At 46.3% G+C, this 27,241-nt stretch overlaps 1 protein-coding gene across 1 annotated transcript in view; it reads right to left on the reverse strand.

Annotated features, from left to right (window-relative positions):
• TEDC1 (tubulin epsilon and delta complex 1) overlaps positions 1 to 27,241 on the reverse strand; it is a 1,283,797-nt gene that overhangs the window by 500,816 nt on the left and 755,740 nt on the right. The window lies entirely within an intron of this gene.

Below are 27,241 nucleotides of genomic sequence, written 5' to 3' on the forward strand. Positions count from 1 at the left end.
AGTTGGTGGTAGATCTCTTTCCTCGGCTGGTGCCTCCATCTAGAACAGCCTCCCTGCCTCCCTTAAACTTGAGGAGAACCATATCTGGTTCCGGAAACACCTCAAAACCTTTCTCTTTGCTTCCGCTTTCTATCCTCCTATCCTCTGCTGACCTCCTGGCTGAAACCGGTACTGCACTGGCTACCAGGCCAACCTCTGATCCCGGGCCCTGGTCCTCCCCCGCCAGCGTGTCACACCTGCACTGCCCACCTGGCATCCACCACACTTGGGGACTTTTCTGTATCCCTACAGTCCCCCTACCAGACCTCAATAGCTGATGACCGCACTTACCCATGCACTTGCCACATGCTGGCCGCTATTTTACTAATATTATCTATTCCCATGTACTACATTTTCATGTCCTCCCTTCCCACGCACCTGCGCGATCTGAATGACACCTGGCCTAGTAGGATCATTGTCTGTCCCCCCTTTCCTCCCCTCCCTCGCCTCATCGCAGCTTGAAACACTTGTGTATAGGCGCGTTATAAATGCCATATAATATATATCATATCATATGGTCCTCGCAAAATTCAGTGTCATGATGCAGATATCTAGTGGCAGGAATTTGAAATGAATGTCAGCGGGAGGATAGCTCAGGGACAATGTGCTCGACATGAAAAAAAGACGACAGAGCAACATAGGTTTGATCCCCGGGTCTGTGCTTAGAAACCTCTGGGTATTAAACGCGTTATAAATAACCTATCATATCATAGAAGTGACCCATGAAAAGAAACCCAGGATCATTGTTACAGCACATAACTTCACTCGGAAGAAACAGACTACACAGAACATGTTTCAGAATTGTTTGGAGAACCGCTCACACAATCTACACCATCTAAAAAAAATGGTATCTAAGAAAGAGACAGTATTCTGTGTTTCCCCAATACATGTGGACAAATTGGAAATATTGCACATAGAAATAACCGAAGCATCTTAGCTGCTAATTGACGATTGTGCTTGTGATGTGGACGTCACTCTTCCCAGTATACGTCTGGACGAATGGCTATTAAAGGAACCAAAATACATTGTATTCAACTGCTGCCTGATGTAGATTACGAAAATGATTAAATGTGATCACAAATTGCATAGGAGGATTTGTGGGGAGCCATTGGCGAAGTTTACTCGTGTAGTCAAATGCACCAACCTGAAGATCAAGGGCAGCTGTGTACGCCACCATAACTCATTTTCATGGTCTGCTCAACCTATACTTGGAAAAGTACTTTGTTCATCTGCTTTGTTTTTAGCGGATAAACGTACAGTACAATTTCAAGTTCTTCTAACTTTCCCTGCTATTGGCCAGGCATGGACACTCAAACAGATGTCAATGGACAATGCGCTCCGTGGCAAAAGGCTCTGGCTTGCTGGCGATGGACAGTGTGACAGTCCAGGTTTTTATGCTAAATACTGCACGTACCACTTCCAAGACACACAAACCCAAAAATAAAACTGAGTTCCGTCATCGTGCAAGTATCTGAATGCACATCTTCTGTTGCCATAGAAAAATAAGGTTTCATTAAATCCAGTCAACTTCGGCAATCCAGAGGAATGCAAATAGACCCGATAGCAACCGACAGGCACATTTCAACAGCCAAACCCATGCATGAGCAGTTCCCAGACAAAACATCAATATGATGTAGGTATCACGTAATATTATCCCCAACAAAAATATCGCTGTATATATGGTTGTCGGGAACGGCCATAGGCGATATTGGGGATAATATTTGTTTTTTTTGGGATCAGGGGTTGCGGGGGTGTTTCCCGCTCCTTTTAAAATACAGTGGTTGCAAAGGTGTCCCCCGCCACTTCCATGACTTAATATCGCCGCAAAAATATGGTGATATTTTTGTATGGCGATATTTTTGCGGGGATATTAACACATGGAACCATGATGTATGGCACGCTGCAAAATCAATTTAGAAAAACAATTACATCTGATGAAGAAAAAGGCTACAGAAAACGTTTTAAATTGGTCACAGTATCAGCAACCGTCTATGGTGGAGCTCAAAAACCTGTGATGATCTGTAGGTGGTATTCTGCATGAAAAATGGCATTCATTGATGCACCATTGTTATAACATACACTATTGGAAAGAAAACCAACATCTCCACGAAAGTGCACAAGGAGCAGGAGCATAAGAAAAGGTGGTTGGTTCCAGGCCCCCCTCCTCACACAGCGCTTCAGAAGATTGGGTACGACAAAACACTTTCAAGAGACATGAAGGGACTCTTTCTGCCACACTGGAGATTTTCCATGTTATGTACCTACAGTACAGGCCTAAAAGCGTGCATTTTGGCATAGACAGTAAAACGGCTAGAACACTGGCTGCAATTGCACACATGAATGTTGGAAGGGGACAAGCAAAAACTTCAGGAATTTCCAGGACACCTTTTTACAGTAAGGAGTTTACCAAAAGAAGTAAACAGTAGGTGGCAAAGCCAAACTTTCAGCATATGGATTTTGAATTTGTGAAATATATGACGTTGAATGTGCTGGCCATGCAAACGCATGGACTTGATCTAGATTTTCTTTCCAGGGCCCAATCTATGCCACGGAACATTGCAAAAGAGGTTTGTCCTCCCAAACAAACTTGTTGAAAGGGTGACTTCAAGATTCAAATGGTGTGGGGCTCTCTTCACAATGTTGAACAAAACCAGATTCAAGCTTTTGCAGTGTTTGGAAACTGTTTTCATTATACAATAAATGGACTAGTATGTCATTTGAGATATAATTGTTAAATAATGTATTTTTAATTCTATGCCGAGACAGGAAGCAAGCATTATGCTTATTCTTTATTACTGCCCAAAAAGCATTTTAAATTTAAACACATTTTTTGTTTCCTCCAAAACCTTCTGGAGGCTAAAACAGAAAAAAGGGGTAATGTTTTAAATGGAGGAAAATGTCTTTAGGAACTACCAATCCCCACAATCCCTGGGATCCGAGTAGTCCTGTGCTGTCCAACTCGCCCAATCAGGCTCTGCCATTGCCTATAAGAGTGTCCCTTTCGCCACTACAATTCCTCTTTCTTTGTTGCTGCCCCAAGGAGATAAGTACAATTCATGTTGTTAAAATAATGCATTAGCGTTAACTGTGATGAATATACACATCGTGTAGAATTGTGGAATGGAATGCGATTATATAATGAAGTAGCGAGTGCAGCGCATGAAAATATATGGGGAGGAGCACGGTTCATACTATTGCCGCGTTTTGTGTATACATTTGCTACCCGGCGCCACTGCGGACATACAATCACGTGATTTCATTTGCGCTGTTTACCTTCACTATTTTCCTCAGGAGGTTGGGGCCAGAGCGAACGCGCTGGTGTGAGGCAGCCGGCCCCATATCCTTCCTTCCTTCAACGAGTAGAGCCGGTGACTCCATAAGCGCTCGCAGTCTCCCAGCGGGGTACTAGGACCCCGCGGGAGCGAAATTCATAACGATTGCTCCCGGCACGCACTGCGCCTCAGGGAAAGCCAGTTAGCCAGTTACTTCATAAAGTACGAGCTATCCTGACGACGCAGCGCGGTAAGTGAGAATCCATACATAAAAAAAAAATGTAAAAAGTGAATTACGCTCAAAGTTGTGACGAGCCCATAGCTCTCTACAGGTCTACTAGTGGTCTAAGAGTATAGTTGCTGAAGCTCCTTTGCTGATCATGTGCTGGTGCACTACATTATGGCACACTACAAGGAGCCTGGAGACTCTAGGAGCACAATCCAGAAATGGAGCTCTGAGGAGTGGGTAGAAGAGCCCACAGGAGAGGGGGGAAGACCTCTGCCTTAGCTTCAAGAGAGTATTGGGGGATGTATTGACACAGGCAATGTCAGAAGGGTTATTGCCCTTAACTCAAAGGCTGGACCAATTAGAAGCCATGCTCAACAAGCAGATGGCAGAACAAGAAAAGTCCAGAAAGAGGGCACTAAGCCCAGGAGAGGGGAGCTCAGCAAGACACCCTGAAGTAGGGGTTGAGCACAGGGTGGTAAAAAGGCCCAGAAGAGTAAGAGCTCTGTGATGCCCCCGGGCCATCTTGAAGGGTTAGACTTGAGACCCCAAGAGCCAGTCGGCCCAGTAAGAAGGCTGAAGGAAGCCTTCCTGAAAAGGGTGACAGTGCCAGGCTCTCGACCCCCTGCCCCATGGGTGAACAATAAAGGGGATGAAGAGGATGCAGGTTATTCCCCAGACGAAAGGGAGCAGATTGAAGAAGTAACAAGACATCCCAGATCAACAGACTGGGTGCCTTTGCCCAGAGTGGTGAAATATATGACACATCATATTAGAAGGCCACTAGACTGAGAAATAGGAGCCAAGATGAGGGCAGAATGCCCGAGACCTGAATTGCTGGGCAAAGTGACCTGCACCCCAGGCTTGGCTCCCAAGATGGTGACCTTGTCACCAAAGCATCGAAAGATATCAGAAAAGGGGTGGCCCGAGCGTGGTCGGGGTGCCAAGATAGACTCTTGGACCTCACAGGCCCGCTCGCAAAGATCATGGATCTGGCCAAGAGGGCCATAGACACCAACACACCAGTAGACCACTGAGCCCTAGGAAGTTGGGAGCAACAAGCGATGTGCATCTTGGGCAGCGCAAATTGTGCGCTGTCATCAGAGAGGCGTCCTATCAAATATAGGCTCTAAGCTCAGTGACCTAGCCTTATAAGAGGCGGGAGAAGGTACGAAAGGGCTCTTGTTTAGAGGCGCATTTGCCTAAGAAATGGCGCAATTTGTCAAGACATCCTCCGCCCTAGAAAAAGGCCAGAGCTCAATACGTAGAATATTTCCCAGGCAGGTTTTCGACGGGACCGGACGGCAGAGGTGTCAGGCGTCCGGTCGCTTTGGCACGCACAGGAGACCAAGGGCCCAGAGTGCAATACTAGGAAAACCGTCAGCAAGACAGCTTCTTCCCGGCAAGAGCACGCTTCCCCAGGAACAGGAGGGGGAGAGGACTCTACAGACAGCAAAGTACACCAGTCAGTGTGTACCCTGAGGGCTCCAATCTCAAGAGTAGGGGGCAGGACACACTGGTTTTTGCATGCATGGCGTGAATTATCCAGCGACGCATTGGGACTGCAGGCAGTGGCAGGCTTGCAACTAGAATTTTTAGGCAGCCCCTTCCAAGCGCGAGGGCCAGCTATGATAACACATGCCTCATGACGAACAGAAACTTCTATACAGCGTATTGCGCAATCTAGCAAGCAAGGTCGCGATAGAACGGGAGGTACACGAGCACATAGGTTTCCTCAGCAACATGTTCCTGGTTCATAGAGGGGAGAAGGTCAGGCCAGTAATACATTTCAAGGGCCTAAACGAATGGCTGACATACGGCCACTTCAAAATGGAGGGAATGCATTTTCTTCGGGACCTACTGCGGACAGGGGACAGGCTGGTCGGGTTGGACCTTAAAGATGGTTACCTAACAATACCGATCGCAGTAGATCACCAGAAGTACCTTTGCTTCAAGTGGGGCACGGAGACATGGAGGTTCATGTGTCTCCCATTCGGTTTGGCGTCCGCACCATGGTCCTTCACCAAGATTATGCGCCAAATGGCGGCAGCCATTCGAGAGAGAGGGATCAGGATAATAATCTATCTAGACAATATCCTCATTTTAGGACAGAGTGCCGACCATTTGCGGGAACAGGCCATGTGGGTATGCAATCTAGTATCCTCTCGCAGCTTCATCATAAACTTAGAGAAGTCGGATCTTCGACCCGCGCAGAGGATAGAATTCCTAGGGTTTGTGATTGATACCAAAAAGGCCACCCTGGAGTTGCCATCTCAGAAGAACCATAAAGAGATAACTAAAAGCAGTAATGGTGAAGAAGGCTATTTCGCTTTGCAATTTGGCTCAGATAGCGGGTCTCCTCGCAGCCTCCATCCAAGGGATTTTCCCGGGCCCGCTTCACTACATGGCTATGCAGAGATTGAAGATCACACACCTCAGAGGGGGCCCTAGGCTATCAGCAGTTTATCACCCTAGATCAGGAGGCCCACTCCGAACTGCATTGGTGGCTCCAGAATATGAAAACCTGGAACGGCAGGGCGATCTTCAGAGTTACCCCAGACCTGGTCAGAGTCGGACACAAGCAGGGCAGGCTGGGGTGCGCATTGCAGAGAGTTGCAAACAGGGGGAAAGTGGTCCGAGGAAGAGCTACACCTGCACATAAATTGTCTAAAGCTGCTAGCGGGGTCCTTCGCGGTACGAGCATTTACCAGAGATCGGGCCAATTGCTGCGTCCTTCTCAAGATGGACAACATCTCTGGCGTCCGCGATATTAAACTAGGAGGGACCTCTTTCAGGATGTTGGCGGAATTGGCAAAAGACTTTTGGCATCACTGTTTGCAGCAACAGATTTCAGTATCAGCGGAATATTTGTCTGGATCTCAGAATTTGGTAGCAAACTGGATCTCTCGATATCTAGTAGACTCCAGCCATTGGAGACTACTCCCAGCCTACTTCGCGCAGATTTAGGATATATTGGGGCCCATAGACACTGACCTCTTCCCATCCAGGCTCAACACCCAGACTCCCAGGTTCTTCAGTTGGGAGGATAGATCTGGAGGCAGTGGGGACGGATGCGTTCCTACAGAAGTGGACAGGAGCAGTCCAATAGGCGTTCCCGCCGTTCATCATGTTGACGAGAGTTCTAGCGAATGTTTGCAGGGACCAGGCAGAGATAGTGCTAATGGTTTTGATATGGAAATCCCAGCCGTGGTTTCCAGTAGTGATGGCACTTTCCTCTGATTTCCCGAGAGTCCTTCCCCACAGAACGCACATCCTTCAGAGCACGAACGGGCAGTTCCATCCACTAGTTCAGGCAGGCCCCCCCTCGACTGATGACATGCAGGGTTTCAGGCAGAGATGGCAGTTGCCAGGCATTTCGGAACTCGCTTCTGACTGTATTAGGGACTTCTGGGCACCGTCCACTATCAGGAGCTATGGTGCTGCTTGGAAGCGTTGGGCCACCTACAGCGCAGGCCTCAGTGTTGATCCTGTTTCGGTCCCTTTAGTACACATAGTGAATTTTTTAGCTGAATGGTTCAGAGAAGGTTGAGCCTATTGGACAATAGGTGTTTACAGTTCAGCCATTTCAGCAGGCCACAATAAAATAGAAGGTAGGCGAGCATCCAGCTGTTCTACGGCTGCTAAAGGGGATACAGATACGGAAACCTCCGGAACCGAAGTAATCAGTGCTCTGGGACGTGCAAGTAGTTTTCCAGCTGTTTTTAGCATGGCCGGACAATAAAGACCTATCGCCTTCTCAGTTGTCCGGTAAGCTAATCATGCTACTATGCCTGATTGCTTGTAGGAGAGTTTCAGACATAAAAGCTCTGGAAATAGATAAGAAGATCTTCTATCCGGAGGGAGTAGCTTTTAATGTGGCAAACCGGATGAAATGTGATGCAGCTGTCATTTCTTACCCATACTTCCCATATATTGCCAAACATTGAGTAGCACAATACATTAAGGACTATGAGACGGCCACAGCAGAAGTGAGGCTGATGGGAGTTATCCAGTTAATTGCACATTTCAAGTCTTTTCACGCAGTAGTGACAGCCACCATTGCCAGATGGGTTTGAGAGGTTATGCGCTGGGCAGGGATTGACCTATCCCAATATTGCGCGATGGCATCTAGGGCTTTTTCTGCAGGTGTACCTTTGCAGGATATAATGAAGTCAGTTGACTGGTCTAATGAATCCACTTTTAAGACCTTTTATTTTAGGCCTATTTCTCAGATAGAGTACAAAGTGATAGGCAGCTTTAAACAAGCATAATGCTCGCCTCCTGTCTCGACATAGAATAAAGATTGCCCAGGCTGATAGCGCAGGGTAGTCTTGATTCTATTAAAGACAAGGAGGCGAGCATTATATCCCACTTCAGATGCGTAAGGAATTGTTTTATTGTTTTGTATTGAAGACTATGTATACGGCATACCCTTATGATGGCCTCACCATTTCTTGCAGGCGATGACCAGAAGGCAACTTGAGCGCAGTTTGAGAGGATACTTGTGATTGGGATCCAGGCCGACGCTCTTCGCCGTATGGTTTGCAGCGTTTCGACGCAGTGGATTGGTTCAAGTTCATCAGTTGTTCATGTTGATGTTCAGTTTCAAGGACAGTCGCTGACAAAGAAAGAGGAGTTGCACTGGAGAAAGGGACACTCTTATAGGCAATAGCAGAGCCTGATTGGGCGAGTGGGACAGCACAGGGCTCTCCATAAGGCTTCGGAGGAAACAAAAAATGTGTTTTCAAGTTTATAATGTGTTCAATTTAAAATGCTGTTGGAGCAGTAATAAAGAATAATAAGCATAATGCTCGCCTCCTTGTCTTTAATAGAAATAAGACTACCCAGTGCTATCAGCCTGGGCAATCTTTACTAATGACTATTTGTGAAATAATGTCACTAGATAGACCTTAACATTTCTATTTTTCTTAGATTTTTGCATTTATTACCATCAATATAATTGATTTATATTACAACAATAAATGTCAGTCTGATTTTTTCAAGTATGTAACTCAAATCAAATGTAGACGGGACTGGTGAGCTTAAATCCAACAGTTACTAGGAGCTACATTTGGCTCCCCAGGGCAACTGATGTAACGCTATAAACTAGCTCCTTGTTCCCTAGTGGTAGCTCCTGGTGACCTGTTACTGCTGGATACCCTAGTATTGCTTGTAATTCCTGCTTATCCAATCCTAATTTCAAGTCCTGTTTGTAATAAACACACAATAGTTGAATCCAAGCAGAAAAATGTAGCAGCAGACACACAAACTCAATATCTCCAGAGCACTGGTCCTCTCCAGGTTGGAGTACTGCAACAGCCTTTTCCTCAATCTGCCTAAATCCACACTTCACTTCCTTCAACTAATCCAAAATAGGACTTAGAGACTTATCCTTGGCCTCAAGCAGAGGTACTGCATCTCTCAAACCCCACAATATATCCACTGGCTCCGGGTGGCTGCCAGGATTAAGTTCAAGACCCTCTGCATCAACCCCAACGCTTTCTAGGGCCAGGGACCCCACTACATTGTACTCTTTCCCTAAATACCTCCCGCTTAGAGACCTTTGGTAATCTAGCTGCAATTCTCTGCAGGTCAGATGCTATCCCAAGCAGAGAATGTGAGGTAGATCTCTTTCCTCAGCTGGAACCTCCCTCTGTAATGGCCTCCCTGCCCCTCTCAGGCTTCTGCCTGATTTCAATCAGTTCCGGAAGATTCTCAAAACCCAACCTCTCTCTTCTTCATTCCCTCCCTGCCCTGCTAATGCCCCCCTCTGTCGCATTGACTGGCTGCCTGGTCCCGTCTAAGGTCCACAGGGCACCAGGCCCTTCTCGCTCAATATACCCCAGCACCCAGTCTTCCTGCCCCCCCCACCCACAACCTGCACTTGCCCTTCCGGAACCCTTTCCCCTGACAAGCCTGGCAGGGTGTGCATGCCTACTGAGCCTGGTCCACCCCTGTCCTCACGTTTCACATGTGGTCCTCACTCCCTGCTTCCCCCTGGCACTTGGCCTCCCCTTAGCACTTGCCTGGCCCCATTCGCCCTCTTCTTCCCCCTCCTTATCCTGCACGTTTATACCTCCTCTTGCCCCACATCTCCCTCCCACCATAGCATGTTCCCTTCTGCCCCGACCTACAACTCCCCCCTCCTCCCCACTACCTCCAGCCTGCACTTGTTACTGCTCTTGAATGATCCGAATAACAAAAGGCCTAGTTAGACCGTTATTGTTTTTTTCTTCCCTGCCCTCCACCCCCCTTTTGTCTTGTGGTGCCTTGAAACATTTTGTTGTATAGGCGCTTTACAAATAAACAAGACAAAAATAAAATAAATGAAGTCTAAACTAGCTGGAAAGTAGGAATCATGATATGTGGCTGCAGATATACCAAAAGGTTTACGTGCCAGTGTTAGCCAACATTGAAATAATGAGCAAAGGAATAGGTCTTGACAATGTGCACTATGAACATGCGCATGTGGCCTTTGCACATTGACATCTTACTGTGGAGGACCACATGTAGAAGACAACCCGGCACACATGCATCAATGCAGAAATCAATATGATTGCGGAATAACATACGTACAAGCAGAAGTCAGTAGGCCTTTCAAGACTGCACTGATTTGAGGAATGCTGGAATTTTCTCTTTTTTGCTGCTTATTGCACGTGTTGCCCTGGCTGCAACAGTCCACCCAGCCTTGTGCGAAATCGCACCCTCCACCCCCCATCCCGGTCCATCCGTGCTGTCTCTACATATTAACCTACTGCTTTTGTATTCAAATTCTGTTTATTTCAGAAAAGAAGTGGCCCACTTTGCCAAAAAAACTGTCCCCACTATTCATTGGTCTTTTATTCAAGGGAATTGCCCTATTGAAGTATATGGAAATCCAAGTGCGTCTGCACCTCGCCAAGGGTCATCTTTGAAAGAATACGTAAATGATGTGGGACCAGGCGCACTGATACTGTTCAAATGGAATAGAATTTTTTCATATGTGGGATACTTGAATTATTTTGTCGTTTTTCACTGCACAGTTTGCCATTAATATTGTTCTTTTTTGTGGAATGTGTTCCCAAAACAAAACTCTGACATGCTGTGAACGCTGGATGAAGGGTCGCATTTATATGTCCTTGAATCCACTGCACTAACAATTAGAAGGCCAAAATGTGTCGAATATCCTCAAAGCAGTAATAAGATTTACTATATTTAAAGCTTACGTAGCAAAGTTAAATTTCTATTACTTTCGAAGCGGTTGGTCATCCATCACATATGGAGAATTGAAACAAGACACAATGTAAGCTGTATGCTGTCGGCTACATAATTAACTTTGTGACGGATGAATGCTCAATTTGATGCAAACAATATATATCGTACGTGTTAATTGTAACTTAAATTGATAGTTAACATGAATATGTATTGTGCATATACAATTTAAATTGGGTATTGAAGAATATTTTTTCATTCTCTGTTTTACATGGTTATATTCTACTGATGTGTGCCTGTCATGGGTACAGTTTACCAGTCGACAGCTTTTTCAACTGTAATTGGACACTAATCAGCCATTATCTGGGACGATCGCCAGACACCAATCTGTCCTTTTAAGGTTGCAGTAATAAGGAGAAACATGGCAGCCTATAGGTTCTGAAAACGTGCAGATGTGAAAGTGTTTATTTGTTTCTTTATATTGCGCACCGAACCCGAGGGTATCTGGGCGCATTTACAAGGACATGCATTTTCTTGGTTACATTACACGCAGTGATTATATATTACACAGTACAGAAGTACACAGGTACATTGAGATGAATTTTACATTATTTACACACTCAGCAAGTACAGTAGGTCAGGCAATGGCAAAATATATACAGTGGCAAAATATACAATTGGAGGGTGCAGTCAGTATAGATTATGCCGAGTTATATACAAAGATCCAGTTGGAGAAGGTTGTTTAAAGGCTAGTAGGGCATCATTAGAAATCAGCTAACTTTTCATGTCTTTCCTTAATTTCTAAAAGGACTGGTCTGATCTCAGAGTGGTGGGTAGGGAGTTCCAGAGTTGAGCAGCCAAGACTGGGAAGCTGCTACCACCTGCTTTATTAAGTTTGTACCTGGGCACTTGTAGGCAGTTGGAATTGGATGACCTGGTAGATCGGGCATGATGGAGTTTAGTGAATTTTATTGAGGTGTATTGAGGTGCTGCATTGTTAGGACATTTATAAGTCAAGGATGCGGTTTTGAGTTTTATTCGCTCCTTGATGGAGAGCCAATTATTGTCATGTCTAAATACTGAGATGCGTTGTCGGCGAGGTATGCTCAGGGCAGTCTTAAGTGCGTTATTGTGCAAGATCTGGAGTTTCTTGATGGTCTGTTTACTAGCACCTAGGTATAGTGTGTTACAGTAGTCAATTTTGGATACTAGGGCTCTGGCCAGAGTGGTGCAGCTTTTTACAGATAGAAAGGGTTTGCATGCGTGTATGAGTCTACAGGTATATGCTGTTGCAGAGGCTGTTGCACTGACCTGTTTGCGCATGTTCAGGGAGGAGCCTAGGTAGAAACCTAATGTTTCTACCTCTTTAGCTACCTTTATATTGTTTCCGTCAGTGTTGAAGGAACAATATTGATCGCTTATTTTTTTATGTTAATGGGAGTGGCTAAGTGGAGTCAGTCGGTATTCTCAGCAGAGACTGTGTGGCGCTATCCAGGCCTGAATGATGAGATAGATTTTGTTTATGAGAGCTAGGTCTTTGTCATAATCGCCAGTCAGAGGTAAGAGGATCTGGGTGTCATCTGCGTAATTTGTGTAGGTGACACCCAGATGGTCTAAGTCATCAAACAATGGTTTGGTAAACGCATTTTACATGGTAGGTGATACACATGATCCTTGTGGGACTCGACAAGATATGGGGATGGGGTCGGCGGCAGCTGATGCCGAGAAGACTCATGGATCTATTGTTTAGAAAGGATTGAATGCATGCTGTTGCTTCTGTTGAGAAGTGTGCCGCTGTGGATAGGTGTTTACACAAAACCTTGTGATCAACCAGAACAAAGGCGGCAGATAGAAGCAAGAGGGCTGATTTTCCTTTATCCTTTAGATTGTCAATCTGTATCTTTGGGTCAATCAGGGCTGTTTCTGTGCCGTGCTGAGGCCTAAAGCCAGATTGACGGAGTCCAAGTAGCTTGTTAGTCTCTAGAAAGTTTTGTATTTGATTGTAGGCAGCTTTATCGATAATCTTTTATATTTTTTAATTGGAAATTTAAACCACTCATTTCTTCTCTGTAATGGAACGCCATGAGCATTGTCCAGCAATCTTTGATGAAGATAACTTTGTGAAGAATGCAAAGACTGGGGTATTCGATCGATGAATGGAATCAGCATTATAAGATCACTGTTCACATTTAAACAACAAATGAGAACCATGTGAAGTTCGCTAGCTATAATCTCTATTGGAAAAAGTTGCCCATGTTTGCATGGACTTAATTACCTCTTTTTAGCATTATGTCAAAATTAAAAGTACTTTTTACACTCCCAACTATTGCTGTTTTCTTCGAAATAAACAGTTTTTATCATTTGTGTGAAAAGAAACAAAAGAACAAGTTACTTACCAACTGGTAACGTTCTTTAGACTGGATGTTCCTCCAACATATTCCACATCTTTGACATGTAATGTACACAGCTGTGCACTTCAGAAACTTTTTCGGCAGAGGGCATCCTGCGTCTATGACGTTGGGTCGATGTCCCTCGAAGGCCTCTGTCGAGAGCGATGTCACCGGATGCTATAAATAGGACGCACGGCGCCCGTAGCCTCAGTTTAAGTATTTTCCCCCAGAACGTGTGGCACCAATCTCATGCCTGCTTGAGTGCACATAGCCTTGCGAAACGTAAGCTGCAATCGCACAGGAAATTCTCCAGAGGGGCAGGCTGGGAGGGTGATGTGGAATACGTTGGAGGAACATCCAGTGGAAAGAACGTTATCAGTTGGTAAGAAACTTGTTCTTCGAATGGATTGTGTCCTCCAATGTATTCAACATCTTTGACAGACTCCCAAAGCAGTACCAGTAAACAGAGGAGGGAAAATAATTTAGAGTACCCAATCAGATTGCAGAATAAAGAACCGCCTTTCCAAAGTCCATATCCTGACCATGGATTGTATCCAGGGAGTAATGTTTGATAAAGGTGTGGATTGAAGCCCATGTGGCTGCATCACAAATATTCCTAATAGCAACTCCCCGTTGGAGAGCGGTGGAAGTAGCCACGCCATTAGTGGAAGGAGCTTTCAACCCTTCAGGAGTGTCCTTACCCACCAATCGGTAACACTCTGTAATGGTGAGGATAATCCGCCTGCACAAGGTATCTTTGGTAACAGACAGGCCCAATCAGTGCCCAATCAGTGTCCAGCATATCCTACAAAGAGTTGATCGTCCACTCTGACCTTGGACATCTTAGAAATGTAAAAGCTCAGAGCTCTCCTAAGATCCAACCGATGGAGACGCTCCTCTTCCTTACAAGGATGAGGATAGAAAGAAGGGAGAACCACCTTCTGACTCAAATGAAATTCAGACACTACCTTAGGTAGAAAGGAAGGATGTAGCCGCAGTACAACCCTATGCTTGTGGAACACAGTAAAGGACAGCACAGGGAAAAGTGCCTGCAATTCACTCACTCTGCGAGCGGAAGTAACCACAACCAAGAATGCAGTCTTGAAGGACAACAATCTCAAAGGACAAGACTGGAAAGGTTCAAAAGGAGCACCCATGAGAAATTTCAAAACCAAATTTAAATCCCAAACCGGCACCTGGAAATGGGATGGTGGGAACACATTAGTCAGTCCTTTAAGAAATTGAGAAACCAAAGGAATCTTAATGTAAGAATATTCTTCAGATGAGTGCTTAAAGATAGACCTCACCACCAGGTAACCCTTAATGGTACCCACTTGAAGGACCCTGTGGGCCAAAGAAAGTAAGAAAGACAAAACCATAGGAATAAAGCACAGAAAAGGATAAACATTTTGTCCTCTGCACCAGTCACAGAACTTACGCCAACGGTACAGGGATTTTGTTGCTGGCCGCCTGGCCGAAAGCAACACCTCCATCACGTCATCCGGGAGGTCCCAATCCTTCTATCTCAACCTTTCAGATACCAAGCGTGAAGGTTGAGAGTCCAGACCTCTGGATGGAGAACCTGAACCCCTCTCGCGAGAGCAGATCCTCTCAATAGGGAAGACGGCGTGGAGGGCAGATGGCCATTTCGAGAAGGTCTGGGTACCACACTCTCCTGGCCCAATCCGGAGCAATGAGGATCATGTGGGAACTGAACCTCTGTAACCTCCGTAACACTTGAGGAATGACGGGGACTGGAGGAAACGCATACAGCAGTGGGAATGGCAAATCCACTACAAACACGTCTCTTAAGGCTCCTCTCAGAGGAAATTCCTCTGAGCAGAATCCCTCGCACTTCCGGTTGGCACTGGTGGCGAAGAGATCCACTTGCGGGGTTCCCCAAAGGGCAAAGATCCGCAGAAGGACTTCCTGAGCCAACTCCCACTCGTGAGAGATCATGCTCTGCCTACTCAGAGCGTCCACTGCCGCATCTTCGTCTCTGGCCAGATGAACTGCAGAGACTGAAATTCCCTGCTGGATGGCCCAGAACCAGAGCTGCATTACCTCTGCACAACCCCACTTTTTTGTTGAGATAATGCATGGCCACTGTGTTGTCCGTCATGATCAGGACACTCTTCCCCCGTACAGATGAAAGAAAAGCCTTCAGGGCTAGCCTGGTGGCCCTCAGCTCTAACAAGTTGATGTGCAGTTTGGACTACGAATGAGACCAACGACAGCTGGCGGTCAAGTCGTTAGCATGACCACCCCATTCTGTGAGGGAAGCATCCGTCACTACAGTCACATCTGGCCACGGTTGCCAAAACGGTTACCCCCCCTCATCAGGCTCCCTTCGTTGTGCCACCACAGAAGATCCTGGGAGACCGAGAGTGGAATCTGAACGGGAGCCGACATCTTGCCTGAGAACTGCGACCACTGCATCCTGAGGACCCATTGCAGGAATATCATCCTCATCCTGGCCTCTGGCACCATAAAAATGCAGGATTCCATGAGGCCGAGCAACCTCAAGAATTCAAAAGCCGCGAGACTCTGGGCATGTTGAAACTTGTCCACCATTTGCACAATGTGATGTGCCCTCACCTTGGGAGGCGAGCACTTCCCCAAGGACGTGTCTAACACAACTCCGATGTACTAGAGCTGTTGGGAAGGTGTTAGATGTGACTTCTTGATATTTAGGGAGAAGCCCAGCCTGTGGAGGGTGCGGCAGGTGAGACCGAGGTGATCCACCGCTTGCCCGGAAGAGCGCACCCGGATCAGCCAGTCGTCCAGGTAGGGGTAGATGTGAATCCCCCCCTCGCCTGAGGTACGCTGCCACCACCACCATTAGCTTGGTGAAGAGCCTCGGGCGGAGGTCAATCCGAATGGCAGGACCCGAAACTGAAAGTGCGAGTCGCCAACCGCAAACATCAGGTACTTTGCTTGGGATGAATCGGCACATGAAAGTAAGCATCCTGTAGGTCCAGAGACACCAACCAATCCTGAAGTTGAAGGGCCTGGAGGACGTGAGAAAGAGTAACCATCTTGAACTTGTCCTTCCGGAGAAGTTTGCTCAACCAACGCAAGTCCATGATGGGTCTCAAACCTCCGTCTTTCTTTGGGATACAAAAATAAGGGGAACACCATCCGTTGTTCCACTCCGCTACAAGCACCAGTTCTATAGCGCCTTTCTCCAGCAGGGTTAAGATTTTCTGCGCAAGGAGCGGATCTGGAAGCTTCGGAGAGAGTTTCCCATGCGGATTGTCGTGAGGCCGCTTTAGGAAGGGAAGGCAGTAGCCGTGGGCTATCGTATCCAGAACCCACGCATCCCAAGTAATGGCTTGCCACTCTTCGAGATGCTGAGATAGCCTGCCCCCAACCAGCGAACCATGGGACATGGCCTCATGACTGTTTTGTAGCAGCTGGGGCAGTGCCTGAAGGCAAACAGGCAGCTGCCCGAGCGGCATTGGCACCTCTATTTCCCCAACCACCACAAGTACTTTTTCGCTGGCCCCTTTGACTGGCGGCCCCCTTCGGTCTACCAAAGGACGAAAAGGCGGAGGTTGACGCACAGCTGCGCTTATAGATTTAGCCACAGCATTCGAGGTCTGCAACCTCTCAAGGCTCTCATCAGCCTTGCTGCCAAACAAATGTGCGCCATCAAAGGGCATGTTCAGAAGACGAGCTTGCACATCCGAAGAAAACCCGACTTCAGCAACCACGCAAATCTACATATAACAGTGCTCGCATCCACGGATCAGGTAACACTGTTGGCCGTATCCAAACACGACTGAAGGGATTCGCACATGGCATCCTGGCCATCTTGCACGAGAGCAAGGAACCCATCCCTTTCTTCCCCCTCGGGAATATGTTCAGCCGCTAAAGAAACAGTTCCACAGAGTGTGTGAAAACCTTGCTAAGGCACAAGTGGAGATGGCCGATTTCAATGCCATGCTCCCTGCAGAAAATACCTTCCGAGCCAAACCGTCGAAGCGTTGGTCATCCCTATCAGGAAGGATGGTAGGGTACGCCGCCTGCATCGAGGTAGCTGTAGCCGCCTGAACCACCAAACTCTCAGGAGTGGGGTGAGTGGATAACAGATAGCAGGGGTCGCTAACGGAAGGGCAGTACTTTGTTGTCAAATATTTATTAACAGCCAGAAGAGATTCCGGGTACTGCCAAGCAGCTGCCAAACTTTTCTGTAAGGTAAGGTGAAACAGTAACATCGGGTCAGAGGACGGATCTTGGATCTAAAATGTCCGTTAGATCATCCTGCACAAAGTCTTCAGGAGGACTGGACCAGCCCAGAAACTCGAGACCCCAGCCAAGAGTCACCTGTATGAAGACTCAGCATGAGCCCCAGGCTCGGGCCTGCCAAATTCCACTTCAGGATAAGTGTCCAACCCACTGGCATCATGAAGGGTTTGCCTCAACTCCTCCAATTGACTGTATCCAGAAAAGAATGGAGCCACATCATGCTCAACAGGGTCCTCAAATTCAGACCTTTCTTCCTCTTCATATAAGTCATCCAGAGGGAGGTGAAAACCTGGCCTGGGGACAGAAGAGGGCCTGGAGTCCAATACTGGCCTCACAGACTTCGCCGTAGCCTTCCTCGGAGAATCTACGAGATCCGAGCACTCCAATGGTAAATTGCGGGCAAAAATACCCAAAGGCGTTGAGGGCGCCAAAGGCTTAGACCTTCGAGAGCATCGACAACCTCAGTGTCGTGAGCACCGGAGGCTTTGGCGTCAATGTCGACGGTGCCGTGGGCTGATAAGACGGCAAAGCGTTGACGTACGAGTCCGATGGACACGGCGCCAACCTAGTCTATGTCGGTTCTGAGCCCTTAGCAGGTTGCAGCAGTCTCGCTGGAGATGAGGACCGAGACCTGGAGGCACATCTCTTGCGACTTTCCTGAGCCTTGTTGGAACGGGACCTTGAAGGTTCCCGGTGTGAGTCACGTCGCAGACCCGAGCCCAAAGGCGTACGATATGCGGTAAAAGACCGTTCCTTGCCGGCTTCGTTAGAAGGCGCGACCGGAACCTTGCCCAGCGATTTAAATATCACCAATATCTGTCGACGACTTCGTTGGGCTTGCCACTTTCCTCAAGGCACCATCCTCCGAGGAGGACAGGGAAGGCGACCGGTAGCAGCGCTTCCTAGATTGCCGGGACAAAGAAAATGAATGGCAGGAACCACTCTGGGATCGAGATCCACGGGCCGCCTCCCAAAGCGGAGAGTCGTCCCTCAAGTCGTCGGTATGTATGTATGTATGTATTTTAGTTTATAATGCACCGGTCGCCCGCAGGCATCAAGGCGCGGGGCAAGATCCAATTTAGTTCATAGTAGTACAAGTTTCAAAGCCATTCTGACATGCGGGTGTCATACTGGTTTTCACCTAAAGAGGCGAGTTTTCAGTAGTGTCCTAAAACTTAAGTAATTCTCTTCCTGCCTTAGGTTTGGTGGTAATTTATTCCAGCAGATTGCGGCCATGACTGGAAAGGATTTTCCCCCTCCATGCGCGCTTTGCTCTGGGGACTTTAAGAGCCTTGTTCTCTGATCTGAGGCTCCTTTGGGGCATGTACAGTGAAAACTGTTTTTTGAAGTACTTCGGGGCTTCTCCATATACACATCTGTGTACTATGGCCATAGATTTGAAGAGGATTCTTTCTTCCAGTCTTAACCAATGTAGGGATCTTCTCCCTGCTGTAACACGCTCCCTTTTTTTAATGTTCTTAATGCTATGAACTGCGTCGTTTTCCATAACCTGATACTTTTGAAGTTCTCTTTTTGAGGCTCCAATCATTAGGGCGTTGCCATAGTCCAAACGAGACAGTATGACTGCTCTTGCTATGGTAGCCGCATTCGCTTAGTTTATAAATGGTCTTATGGCTCTCATGAGTCGCATATAATAGTTTTTCTGCAGGTAATTTACCTGTGCCTCTGATCCTAGTGAGGCCTTCACAATCATCCCCAGGGTTTTGACCTGCGGCATCACTGAGATCTTGGCCTCTTTAATAGTGAATGCCTGAAATTCTATCCCTAATCTAGATCTGGCTTGTTGAGTCCCAAAGATCATCAGCTCAGTCTTGATGTTATTAAGACACATCCAATGGCGTTGCATCCAAAAATTGTCAATAATATTGTACACTTCTGATATATTGGCACTGTCTATGCTATACTCTCCTTTAAGTTCAAACACAAGCTGTGTGTCATCGGCATAGTTCGTAAAGAACACGCCGATTTGTTCTAGAAGCTCACAAACCTCTGATGTACAGGTTGAATAATAAGGGAGACAGCGACTGGCTTTGTGAACAGTCGTCAGTGTCATGAGACTTACCCAAGCACCACAAACAAATGCAATGCAGGTCGGTGATCAACATTTTCGACTTGCAGTCCCTGCAAGTCTTGAAGCCAGAACGCAGAGTCGGAGGGGTCGAAGAAAAAGACACTGTGATGAAACACACGAGGTGCACCGAGTTCTCAAAGCAAACACGTTTGCGGAAAAAATGGAACTGAGGCTATGGGCGCCGTGTGTCCTATTTATAACATCCAGTGACGTCGCCCTCGACCTTGGAGGGACATCGACCCAACGTCATCGACACAGGACGTCCTCTGCTGAAAAAGTTTCAGAAGTGCACATGTCAAAGATGTGGAATACGATGGAGGACATAATCCATTTGAAGTTGTGCGTCTGTTGTGGATGTGTGCATTTTTGTTCCTGGTTCTGCATTAGATAACATTATGATGTTGGTGATGACAGGGTATGTTTGGCTACGCTGCCCACCACCGATGGATCAAAGGATAAGATTAGCACAAGATGGTAGTACCCGACCCGTTGTTTCCACAAGTGTTGAAGTGAGAAAAACTTGGTTAAGTTACATTGGATTGTTCTTTTTAAAAAAAATGTTTTAGAACGATCGATGAATGCTCTAAAATACATGCCCGATTGATTAGGCCAACAACATTTCTGACTGAATTACCCCTTTAATCACTTCCCTACCGCCATTTTAAGAAAGTCCTTCTGCTTCAAATGTGGGTTTCAAGTAAGCATGAGAGCCAAATAAGTTGGCTCCCTTTTCCCAGAAATTGAACTGAAAAGCTGCCAAAATATCTGCTCTAAGACAATACACAACTTGTTTCCTTCCAGGTTGTCCACCTCCCTAGTAAGACCACCTGCCCAAGCCCTAACAGAGAAGTGTAGTTTGGGGTGGCATGGTTTATCCTTGGGATATCAAGGGCCCAGCGTGAGACTCATTTTCCTTACAATTTAACCTGAAGCGTGGTTGTAAGCCGAAACGTCAGTCCAACGTCAGTGAACAAAGACTACTTCTAACACAATCGCTCTATCAAAATAGAGTCCAGGGCTGGAACCAGTGAGGGCAACACCGACGCCTACACATGAACCCCACACGCCCATCAGCATTCACAGAGCCATTCATGCTGCTAGACTAGCCTGAGAGCGAGATGCCTTTTCTTTCTGGTTAAGAATCGACATCTCAAAGCGTTGAAAGGTAGAACCTCTATTGGTGCAGCCACCCTGAATTCTAGGATACAAGTACAAAATAAACCCTCTGCTTCGCCTTTTTGTAAATTAAATGTGCAGCATTCAGGGCTACCTTGTATAGTAGGGTGACCTTGAGTCTGTGCAAAAACTAGTGCTGCATGTGTGGGAGAGGTCATCTGTGCACAGATACCCATCACCATATACCGTTCTCCTCTGAACACACAGGCCACAGGTTTTAGTGGCTATATATGTTTGTTTTCCAGGAGATCTATAGCTCTCCGGTAAAAAACAAAGTATACAGTCACCAATGTGAGTGTTCCATGTATTTAGAGGAGGATACAGAGTAATCCCTGAGGTGAGATGATATTCTTGTGTGCTGTGTGTTGAAAATACATATAATAGAAGCAATGTGGTAGCACGATTATATAGGAGTCTGTATTGAATCTGTCTGGCAGTGATAACGGAGAGCATGACAAACGATAAATGCCATACGTAGAGGGTGGTAGACATTGCTGGAAAAGATATAGTCCAACCATGGAAACATACATGAACCATACCCCTGTTGTGAAGATAGTGAATTGATCAATTGATGTAAAAAAGGCAGCATTTCCTGGATGCGCCCATAGATTCCACTGGTAAGTTAGCACAAATAGGACATAGCACTTACTAGGTGGAAGGTATTCCTGTCAGATCTGTCTCCTTTGGATTGTTTGCCAGTGAATCAGGGAGTAAACTGAACATGTAAGGAGCTTTCCCAAATTTAAGAGCATTAATTGCATTTTTTATTTCTTGTAGATCAATGGGTTTGTCTAAAGGAGAAATATCCACTGGTTGGGTAATCATTGTAGGATGTTTTGCGAGGAAGCAGTTAATTTCAGAAGTGTTAAAAGAAGCTGTAGCTGTTGAAACACTGCAAAGATTCTGCAGCTCACCTTCACACAAATCCTTTTAATGAGACTAGAGGTCAGATTAGAAAAGGTACATTTCAGTCACACACATTTTAATTTACAGCAGGTAAGGGCCAAGCATAGATGATGCACCAATGCCTGTACTATTTGTGTGTGAAAAGCATGGCAACACTGCAGAATCGCAGGTGTACATCTATCCAGCAGGTGATACAATTCTACCCTCCTTGCACTCATACATGTTTTTTTGTGATACTAATGGTGCATCGTTGCAATACGTCGGAGACAACACCTAAAAAACATTTAACTGAGAAGACAGGCAGTGTACAGAAAGAGGCCAGCGCTAGGGAAATGCAACAGAGATACCAAGGCACGGTTGCAAGTTTTTCCAGATCCAGAATTCTAGCCCATCTGCTCCCAGTTTTTAAAATGCCCAAGATTCCTATGCTTACGTCATGATTTCGTTACCCTATTTGGTTGTTCTGATCTTTCCATTGTTGTGCCTCAGTCAGACACTCCTATAAAATAGGCACCCTCAATCTTCATTTGATAATCACATTTCTAGATTTGTTTTAACATGAGCAAAGGTGGGAGTTATTTCACCTTTAGACTTTTCGTTGCAAACATGTTTAATTCCATAATTCATGGTAGCAACCTTACACATTAATCACAGGATCGCTGTAATCTTCTTGCTTAGGTGCACACCTCGATACAAGGCTCAACTATGTCACATTTATTCAAAAAGCTATGAATATGTATCATTTCTATCATTGTAAATAATACTAGGGAATGTGAATGTGGACCATTTTGTGTTTAAAAAATTACAGCATTAAACTGGTTTTCATATGTAAAAAGCTGCAAATAATGGATGCATTTAAACTGCCAACAAGATCTCTTTCTTCAGAACAATGGATCCTGTGAGCAAGTCTTTGCAATTGCTTCAGGCAATAATTTGTTTGAATGAAATGACAGGTCACTTTTGTTCGGAGTTTCCGTAAGGCTGTATTTGTGAGCATCATTGCTTTCAATCATGTAAAATGACACATTAATGGCAATGAAGTCTGCTTGGAGCTAGCCCTCTAAAAATCGCTGAGCACACAACAAATTGCAATTTTAGAGAATGGATTTAATATTGAATATTTTTTCTATATGTAGACTCCTTTGCGAGAAGCCTCTTGTGGGCCTTATGGATTCTCTTCAGAACAGATCATAAACGTTTCCCATCTCATTGGAACATACATCGCCAGCATTCAATCTGTCAGGAGGGCAGAAGTGAAGTCTTGTCTTTTGGTTAACTCAATAAGAAGACACCTAACCGGCATTGCCGAAGCTATATTACAAAACCAATGATTTTTCAGGTTCTATGTGATTACAGAGAATAAATAACAGAATGCTTTTTCAGCAAAAACAATAACTGAAAAAATATAGACTTTTCTGTTTTTGTTTCTCACTTCGTTATAGCATTCTCTGTAATTGTATTCTCTATTATAAATGGATACAGATTTGTCATACATTTACCCAGCGATATTCCCAATTTTAAAATATCACCAATACAAATCCTTGTATAATACGTTTTATATACATTTAGAAATATGTCATTTATATTATGGAGGAAATAAACCATGGTTTCATTTGGTGTTGAAAAATGAAATGTATGGTTTACATCAGAATATTTTTGACACTCTGGCCTGTCCGCAAAAAAATGTATTTAAAAAAACCCAGTCTGAGTGAAATGTATTCATTGGCCAATATGGTGCCTGGGAGGGTTTAGTTTGTGGAAACCTCTGCACCATGTGTCGGGTGCTGTCTCTTAGATGCTGGAGTCACTTCAGGCATATCTAAGGTGCACCATGTTTGTAGCAATGAAACTACACAAGTGAAGCAGGAAAATACACTATTCCAGCACCTTTGACTGAGTTCAAGCAGTCTTTTGCCTTTGGTATTCTCCTTGCAATGAACCATCTGCCTTACACTTCAAAGCAGCAGCGCTATTTTCTGGCATCATTTTGCTTTAGGGAAAAAGTTATGGGTTCCATTTATCTTCACAATGCAGAGGTCCACCAACATTAGTATGTGTGTGCTGTTGCGTCCCTGCTTGCAATTATGAACATTTAAAAAACAGAGTTTAAAAGTGAAGAACAAAACCAGGCAAAATTGCCTTTACTCTTGTATCATGCTTTGCAGACAGCATTTACAGTGGATACGTTGTTTTGCCCAAGTAAAATACCCTCTGGTACTTTTCTTCGGAAGTAAATAGATTTAGATGTCTTAAGGGGTAGAGGCATGGGTAGGGTGGTAAGGGTTTAGGAGGAGTGTAAGAGGGTATGGGGACCTTACATTTACTAGAAAAAAGGAAAAACAAAAAGTGGTTTTGTCGAAGAACTAGAAAATATTTCATTTCGGAAAAATAATGTAAAACTACATATGTTTTACACACACACGCAGAGGGAGCAACCCTAACAGAGAGGGGTGTGGACCCGGCCCGATCGGCAGGGTCTTTTAGTCTATTTGGTGCAACTGGGACATGCCTATATGGCGCAACAGGGACAGTGGACACAGCTGAAGGGCATAGCCAGTGAGCTCTGGTTAGTTATTCGGCGGGGGATATGGCCCATGGCCAAAAGCCGGTGCAAGTTGGTCTCTGCCTTTTTTAGTAATTGATACAATATGGACCATGGCAATGGTGGAAGGCAGTGGCTATTGGCCATTGCAAACCTCCACTGCCCATTTACCAAATGTTTGTAATGGGGACATTGTCAATGGCCGAAGGCTGTGGACAATGTCCAAGGCTAACGGGATACGGTTAGTTACTAGACAGGGAGTGGACAGCAGCCATGGCTGAAGGTGATGGATATTGGCAATGGCCTTTTCGACCAGAAGATATAGCACAACAAAACCCATAAAATACAGTGAAAGTAAAAGCTTTATTTATTGTTTGCTTGTTAGGTGCTTATACAATAAGAAATACTGTTACAAAGCGCCCACGGGGCAAGGGAGGGAGTAGGAATGGGAAATACATTTAAAAACAAACACAATACGAGAGTGGTGGGGGAAAAGGAGGACGCACCTACTATGTCTTGTGAGTATTCAGAACAAGTGCAGCAAGGGAGAGTGGGTGGGGGGGGAAGTGCTGAGGAGTCTGACCTTGTGGGTGAGCCACAGATTAAGTGCTAGGAATGTTGAGTGACACAAGGCCTGTAGCTTCAAGGGGTATAAGTGCAAGCCTCCATTGCGGAGGGTGTAAGTGCAATTGCAGAGGACAGAGAGGAGCTAGGCCGATTGGGTGCAGAAAGTCATGGCCCTGAGGATGCATAAGGGCCCAGGACACCAATCGCAGCAACTGTGGGATTAGCAGGGGAGAGAGGAAGGGAAGGAGGTGGTAAAGCGTAGAGTTTTAAAGGAGTTCCGGAATTTAAGGAGTTCCTGCTCAAGGGGCAGAGGGAGGGGGAGGCTGTTCCATAGGAGGGAGCCAGCAGAGGAAAGGGAACTACCACCTGTCCTCTGGTTTGCAAAACACTTTACACAGAGTGTTGAAGCCAGTGGAGCATTTAGTAAGATAAAGTTAAAGATAGTGTGGTCCCCAGGCCCAGACCGCCTTGTTGATGATGCATAGGGATTTGAATTTAATTCGAGCAGCAATTGGGAGCCAATGAATACTTTTTAGTGCTGGATAGATGTAGTCCCTGGGCTTAAGGCCAAGGATATGTCTTGCTGCCCTATTCTGGATTAGTTGGAGGGGGGTCGCAGAGTGGAAGATGGTAGATTTAGGAGGAGGCTATTACAATAGTCAAGCCTAGAGAGAACCAGGGCTTGCGTCACATTGAGCCTCTGGGCGAAAGTGAGAAAAGTGAGAAAAGTGAGAATTCCTTTGAGATGGAAGAGCTGAAAGTGGGACTTCTTGGCAATGTCCTGAGTGTGAGGGAGGGGGGAAGGAAGGAGAGAGAAAAGTCGAAGATGACACCAAGTTTTCTGGCTTCAGAGAAGGGCACAGGGGGAGAGCCCAAAGAGGAAGGCGAGTGAAGGAAAGAAGGACAGAGCAGGGGTCCCGATGGAAAGGATTTCACTTTTACAGCCGTTGAGGCAGAGATTGTTGGTGGTGCACCAGGGCTGTATAGCAGATAGGCAGTCTGGGATGATGGAGGATGTAAGAGGGTCGGAGGGGAATTTGTAAAAAAGCTGTGTGTCGTCTGCGTAACACTGGAAGTTGAAAGTGAAAGAGGAGTTGAGGCGTGCAAGCAGAGCAAGGTAGATTTTAAAAAGCCAAGGGGAGACAGTAGAACCCTGAGGGACACCACAGGTGGAGAGGGAGGTAGAAGAGGAGAAGGTGCCCAGGAGGACTTGGGAAGAGCAGTCAGTAAGGAAGGAGGTCTGTCAGTGCAGGGCCCGTTCCGAGATACCAAGGGTTGTGGAACCTTTGTATGAGGATGGAATGGTTGACTGTCAAAGGCAGAGGAAAGATCGAGAAGGATAAGGACATCTGGAGAGTGGAGTCCAGACATGCGAGCAGTTCGACAGGTTTTCAGAAGAGCAGTTTACATGTCTCTGAATGCTCAGAATCCAGATTGATGGTCGTAGAGACCACCAACAAGTTCAGTATGTGAGTTGAGTTGGGGCAGAACCAACTTCTTCAACAGTTTTCCCAGGAAGGGGTGATGGAGATGGGGCGGTAGTTGGCAGGGCAGGTAGGATCACGGCAGGTAGTATCAGATGAAGGTTTTCTCAGCAGTGGGCGCACAATGGAGTGCTTAAGAGAGGAGGGGAAAGATCCTGTGACAAAAGAGTGATCGCAGAAATCGGCAAGAGCAGGGGCAAGAGAGCCAATGTTATCCTTGATGGTCCTGGATGAGCAGGCAAAAACCTGCTTAGAAGAGGCCTTCATGGAGCAGACAATTCTGGCAACTTCTTCAGGTGCGACAGGGGTGAAGGAGGAGATGGAGGAGGGAGGGGGGTGTAGATGAGGGCATGAGGGACGGGTTGGGAGGGTGTGTAGCCAGGGTAGTAAGGATGTCCAGGGTTTTGGAGGCAAAGTGTGAGGCCAGTGCATTGCTAAGGGCCTGGGAGGGTGCAGGGAAGAAGGAGACCGAGTAGGGGTTGGCTCATTCCCTGCAGATCTTCAAAAGTTCAGCCGTGTTATTGGCTGCACCAGAAACCCGTGCCTGAATGTGGACTCTTTTCTTGGCACATACGGAGTGTCTGCATTGCCTTTGGAGGAGGCGGCAGGCCAGTGTGTCAGAGGATGAGTGTGAAGTTTGCCACTCCTGTTCTACTGCCCTGCACTTAGGTTTCAGGGCTGCAAGTTTTGTATCATGCCAGGTGTTACACTTAGATGCAGGTTTCAAGTAGATCCTCATGATTGGGGCAAGGATGTCAAGAGTATTGGTGATGGAAAGGTGGAGGTTGCTGAAGGCAGAGAGGTGGGGGGTGAGGGGGAATGAAGGTGGAAGCGAAGGCAGATGGAGACACTCGGTTCATCGGGTGGATGTTAGCGAAAGAGGTTGGTGGGACTTTCGGGGGGCAGGCCAGGGGCCAAGGGGACTCAGTGGGAGGAGAGGAGAGAATGATCAGACCAGGAGAGAGGGGTGACTAGTTGGGGGGGAGAGAGAGAGATGTTAGAGTGTATGAGGGCATCCAGAGTGTGTCCAGCTGAGTGGGTTGGCCATGAAGTGAGAATGAGGAGGGAAAGTAAGGTGCAGAGGTCAGTGAAGAGAGTGGATGCG

This window comes from Ambystoma mexicanum, chromosome 14 (genome assembly GCF_040938575.1).
Source record: "Ambystoma mexicanum isolate Mex_15411 chromosome 14, UKY_AmexF1_1, whole genome shotgun sequence".
NCBI classification, from domain to species: Eukaryota; Metazoa; Chordata; class Amphibia; order Caudata; family Ambystomatidae; genus Ambystoma; species Ambystoma mexicanum.